Here is a 5,711-nt window from a genome sequence, read left to right on the forward strand (position 1 = left end):
CGCCCTCCCCGCCCCGCGTGTCTAGCGTCCTCTGAATAACTCGCGGGGACTCGCTGGCCGCCGGTGCTTCGTGCCGGCTGAGGACGGTTATGTGAGTCACGCCGCGCAGAAATGTGGGTTTTTTTTTTTCCAAGGATGACTCGCCCTGTTCTCCCCGGCTCCGTGCGAACGGGGACAGAGCCAGCTCAGCGCCGCGCGTGAGAGGCTGCTCTGCAACTCCATGGAAGCGCTGGCAGTTAATCCATTTTGGTTAAGGAACGTGAAATGCCAAACAAAACCCTCACGAGAAGGGCGTGTTGTGCAGTCGTCGCTCAAACCCCACTAAAACCACATTAATTATAGTCGAGCGTGACACCAAGCTCTCAGCTAGACAACTTCAACACCAACAACTTGAAGGCATCAATGCTGTAGAGACCCACAATGTTCAAAAAGACCCAATTCCTCATTTTCTGCAGCTCGGTTTTCCGTGCTGCTCGTGGGTGTGCAAAAAATGGCTTTGTCCCTTTGGAAGTTCCCAGCAGGTTGCTCTGCAAATTCGCTTAATTCCTGTGGGTACACGTCAAGAGGCCGCTGCCACTTACATAACCTGAGAGTCGTAAATAAGAAACAATAGAGGTGTAAATACAGCAGAGGCAGGTGTGAAACCTGTCCCCCGAGCTGCCTGCAGTGAAAGGAAGAGTTCTGTGCCACACTCCACCGACCCAGCCCACAGGAACGCTGCTGAAGCACCCTCATTATCACACGGGAGGCATTTTGCTCCCTGTGTACCTTGACAGAGACAATATTCCCCCCCTTAAACTGCTAAAGGCTTAAGCAATGCGTGAGAATTATCCAGCTAAAGCTGAAATGGTATCCAAACTTATTAAAAAATAAATCCTCCTGTTAGGACAGGGAGAAAGAGAATGAGGAGCAGCCCAGGCCCGGTTCGGTGGATTAGGGAATGGCTGCAAAGCTGAATGTGCCAACGTGCTGGAGATAAGGGAGTGCTGCTGCCAGGGCCTGGCAGGGTGTGAGAGCAGACAAACAAGGTAGCTCATCTCAGTGCCTCACACCCTCCATGACTTTATCAGGAAAGGGAAGCACATATTTGCAGAGTTTCCCCCACAGAATCATTCTTTCCCTTCCCTCAGTCTTGTTCTTCCTCCACCTTGTCCGGGTCCTTTCTAGTTCAAGTCCAGCCTGGCCTAACCCCTTGTTCTGTACTGCTGCCTGCAGTGCCCTGAGGCAGCTCAAGTTGGTGCAAGGTGACCTGTCCTGCATTACCTGGCTGTGCTGCTCAGCCTGTGATCCCCCCAGCTACAGCTGAGTTCTCCATGCCTCAGTCCCGAGTTTCCCAGAGTTGGAAGGGTGCTCTCTGTGCCACTCTGCCCAGCAGCCGTGGCTCACAGGCTGAGGAACAGCATGAGCTCAGGGCTGACAAACTCATTTGGCAGAGCACGACTCTGTGCTTCCATAAGTGCTCCCAAGGAAAGGCACACCATGAGCTTCATGCTCCTCCATCCTTGAAAGTCTTTGAAACAGCCTCCCGAGGGAAGTGGTGGAGTCACCATGCCTTGAAGTGTTCAAAAAGGAGTAGATGTGGCACTTTGTGACACAGTTTAGGGGGCATGGGGGTATTTGGTCAAAGGTTGGGCTTGATCTTGGAAGTCTTTTCCAATCTTAGTGATCCCATGATTCTACCCCAGGTCACCCACCCAGGTCTGTCCAGACAGCCAGATGACCTCATAATTTACATGGTAATTAGTAACCTTTGATGAACTCTGTCACTCCTGCACGAGGACGCAGTCCCCAGATGCAAAACTGCTCCTGGTTTTCATTCAAAGGATCTCTGGGCTCCTGTGAGACAAAACCCCAACTATTTTTAATAAAATACTTCAGAACTGGTTTTCCCCACTGTTCAATGTCAGCCTGGATAGTTCTCCCTGTAAATCCCTCCCAGCCCATGCCCTGCTGCCTTGCTCAGTGTTATTCTTGTACCCTGAGGGTCTATATCCTGCCAAGTGATATTTGTTTAAAATTCCCCAATGCATAAATTTGGCACAAAAACTGGAGCAAAGGGCATCCCCCTGGTTACTGCAGCTGGGTGGAATCTTCCCACCTCAAAGTCCAAGATCTATTTACATCAGCTCACTTAAGCTGCAAAAACAGAATGAACTCTTCCTGCTAGGCTTGCTCAGAGCAATAAATGCACCGGGGAGTGCAAAGCAGAAGTGCTGCACAAAGTAATCAAGTGCTGAAGACATAAGCAGGTTTTCAGCTTGTTTAAAACTGGTTCACTTGTAGCTGACGTCAATCCTCCCTCCCAAGTATCTTAGCCCTGAGATTGGAGTGTGATAAGTATTACCTGTAATGCCATCTGCTGTACAGACTGCCCCAGCTCCTCACTATTTATTTAAGGGCTAATGTTGTGCTAGACCAGAATGCAATTTATTTCAGCCTGGTTTGACTTTGTTTGGACTCTAATTCCAAATGCCTGTCCACTTGGACTTTTAAAGTGATCTGTCATAGGGCAATCCCGATGTTAGCCCTGAAAAGATGAAGTTCAAGACAGCACAGCTGAATTAAACAGAAAACTAATGTGAGAAGGACCATGTGAGGCTTCCCACATGAGGAGTCAAGAGAAGATGCAGAGTCAGAAGATCACTAACACGAATCACAGAATGGCTTGGGAAGGTACCTCAAAGACAATCTCATTCCACCCCCTGCCATGGGCAGGGGCACCTTCCACTATCCTGCCCCATCCAACCTGGCCTTGACACTTCCAAGGATGGGGCAGCCACAGCTTCTGTAATGCTTAAATGCACATCAGAAGCTTGCTGTTTAAACCATAATTGAAAGAGTAATAGAGTAAATCCCTGAACTCGTTTTTTAATAAACAGGAATCTACTGCATCTCAAATTGCTTGAATTTTCATTTTATAGGACCTCCCACATAAGGATCACAGTGCCCTCTTTAATTATTAATTAACTCATGTTGACAGGATAAATTAAAATCTCTCTGATGGAGAACAAGCATCATTTATTGACATCCTGACCTTATCCTGCACTTTTAGAGTTGCTTTGGAACCTGTTTCAGAAGTCCAGCACCAGGGTGGGTTTTGGGGGGGCATGGGTTTTAAAATAGTTTTCCTTAGACTTGGCTTTTGTCTTGCCTTTCACTGCATGACAAAGGTGATTTTTTTTCTATTACAGCAAGCACTGGAAATAGGTTTAGATGAACTGTTGCTGTGAGTGAAGTCCTGACACTCCTGAGTGGAAAAAAAAGGTCATGAGAAAACCAGATTAATTCCATCCTACTTTGCTTTTGAACAGTTGCCCACTTCTATTACATTTCAATGGTAGATGCAGTAAGAATTAATACCTCTTTATTCATCCAGCTCCTGCCCACATTCAGCCAGGGTGCAATCTGTGCTTTCATATTTCAGCAAGGCTTGGTTTCATCTTGGAGTCTGGTCCCCTGTGCACCATCAGCTTTGCCAAGTAATTCTGGATGCAAGAAGAATGGATTAAATTCTGTTTTCCCTTGTGCAATGTCATCAGCCCTTTTTTACTGATTTTAAAGGCATGAGAAGCATGTAAACTAACAAGTAGGGGTGTTTTAGTATTCATTATCTCATGGCACTGCAGTGGAACAAGAACACAGATCACAACCAGTGATGATAAATAAACCAAGCACCAGTCTCCCTCCAAGCCTGCAAGATAAATTCCAAGTTTCCAACTTTGCAGGACTTGTAGGGAGGAGAAACATCTCCTTCCTTGTTAATTGAGCATGTGGGAGCTTAGTCAAGGAAGTTGAAGGGACTTTCCAGAGGGAGGTTGTATCTCAGCCACTGTCCTAGCTGTCCTTCCTGCTGGATTGCCTCTCTTTTTGTTCCTTCACTGTGGGACAGTGAAAGAGATGGAGTTGTAAAGATTCCCAGGATTTCCTCCAAATACAGGCATGCATTCTCTTCAGTGGCTGCTGCCAGTCCTGGTACAGCCTCAGTGAGAAGCAAAAAAACCAAAAAAGTCCTATGGTGCCATTTTTTACAGTTCCTTTTCAAAATGGAAATGTTTGAAGTCACATTTCAAGCTTGAAAAAAGTAACAAACCCAACACCAGAAGCAGCATTTTGGCCACCTCAGGAGCAGCAAAAAAACAAAGAGACTGAATGCACCAGCTCTTCATCCCCATGGAGGAAGGTGAACACAGAGATTTTGGATTACATTTCCAAAGGAAGGCAGGTTGGAGGTTATTTTTGGTGAGGTGACTTTGGGGTGTAAGGTCTGAGGTAGAGCGGAGCACACCGAGTTCTCACCTTTGTGTCACCATGTCCTTGGAGGAACGAGGCCTTTCCATGGGGATGACTCCAGGATTTTGCCACGACATGGAGCTGTTTCAAATCCATCCTTTACCAGCTCCTTGATAACATCAAATGACCTTGGTGGCCTGGCAGTGCTCTGTCTTTTGTAACTCCTCACTCCTGTGATGTGGACACTGCAAAGGAGGGGCACTGTGGAATTATTTCCATTTTCAATGTATGGAGCTGGAATATTAGAGCTTTTTAGAGGTTTTGTTGCCTTCCCTTCAAGGTGACAGTCATGAACCTGGTCAGGGGAATAAAAACAGATCAAAGAATCACAGAATTCTTAAGGTTGGAAAAGACCTCTAACATCATCGAGTCCAACCATCACCCCAGCACTGCCATGCTCACCACTAACCATGTCCCCAGGTGCCACATCCACACATTTTCTGAACACCTCCATGGATGGGGGCTCCACCATTTCCCTGGACAGCCCCTTCCAATGCTTGACAACCCCTTCCATTCTTCCTAATTTCAACTTGAGCTTCCCCTGGTGCAGCTTGAGGCCGTTTCCTTCTGTCACTTGATTCCAGGGAGAAGAGCTTGATCTCCACCCACCTCATTACAAACTCCTGTCAGGCAGTTGTAGAGAGCAATAAGGTCCCATGCCAGGTAATGCAGATCACAAACTTCATGAATATTAATTTAAAAATTTAATTTCTTGGTTGGAACTAAAGCCTGGATGTGACATCTCTAAGGTAACCTGAAGGAACCGTGCTCATTTAGTCACTCTCTAGCCCAGTTTTTCCAAATTAGTACAAAAATAGAAAAATTTAGGTTGAAAAAGACCTCAAAGAGAACTGTGCACATGAAAAGATTACTAACAAGATTAATGAGCATGTTCACTGAGCACTGAGGACCCACAGCATCTTCAAAAGGAGAAACTTTTAACACTTAAACAACCTGAAGGAACTGCGCTCATTTAGTCACTCTCTAGCCCAGTTTTTCCAAATTAGTACAAAAATAGAAAAATTTAGGTTGAAAAAGACCTCAAAGAGAACTGTGCACATGAAAAGATTACTAACAAGATTAATGAGCATGTTCACTGAGCACTGAGGACCCACAGCATCTTCAAAAGGAGAAACTTTTAACACTTAAAAAATTACTTTAAGGGAAGATTACTAAAAACAACGTTGCAAAAGTATGTGAAATATAGAATTTTATATCTCACAAGGGGCCATTTCCCAATTTTTTTTTTTTTAACGCGGGGCCTTCCAACAACTTTTTCCCAAACCACCTACGTGGATTACACTTGGATCGCGACACCTGAAACCCTTCCCGTGGCACTGAGGGGGGCACCGACCCCTCATCACCGCCGGACTGAGCCGTTCCTGAGGCCGCTGGGTGGCACAAGCGGCCGCCCAGCACCC

The 5,711-nt window shown here is 46.2% G+C and overlaps 1 long non-coding RNA gene across 3 annotated transcripts; it reads right to left on the bottom strand.

Moving 5' to 3' along the window:
* Positions 1-7: 7 nt before the first annotated feature.
* On the bottom strand, positions 8-5,704 carry LOC108446864. Of its 3 annotated transcripts, none has more exons than XR_001862193.1 (5): positions 5,245-5,704; positions 4,700-5,044; positions 4,297-4,585; positions 3,361-3,485; positions 8-1,836 (listed from the first exon to the last, which is right to left on the bottom strand). It is a non-coding gene; the product is annotated as an uncharacterized LOC108446864 (long non-coding RNA). The 3 variants fall into 3 exon arrangements; XR_001862192.1 differs by lacking the exon at positions 8-1,836 and adding an exon at positions 2,993-3,247; XR_001862194.1 differs by lacking the exon at positions 8-1,836 and adding an exon at positions 2,993-3,247 and having other exon boundaries at positions 4,693-5,044.
* Between the last annotated feature and the right edge of the window lie 7 nt (positions 5,705-5,711).

The sequence above is a fragment of the Corvus brachyrhynchos genome, unplaced genomic scaffold (assembly GCF_000691975.1).
Source record: "Corvus brachyrhynchos isolate BGI_N302 unplaced genomic scaffold, ASM69197v1 scaffold114, whole genome shotgun sequence".
NCBI classification, from domain to species: domain Eukaryota; kingdom Metazoa; phylum Chordata; class Aves; order Passeriformes; family Corvidae; genus Corvus; species Corvus brachyrhynchos.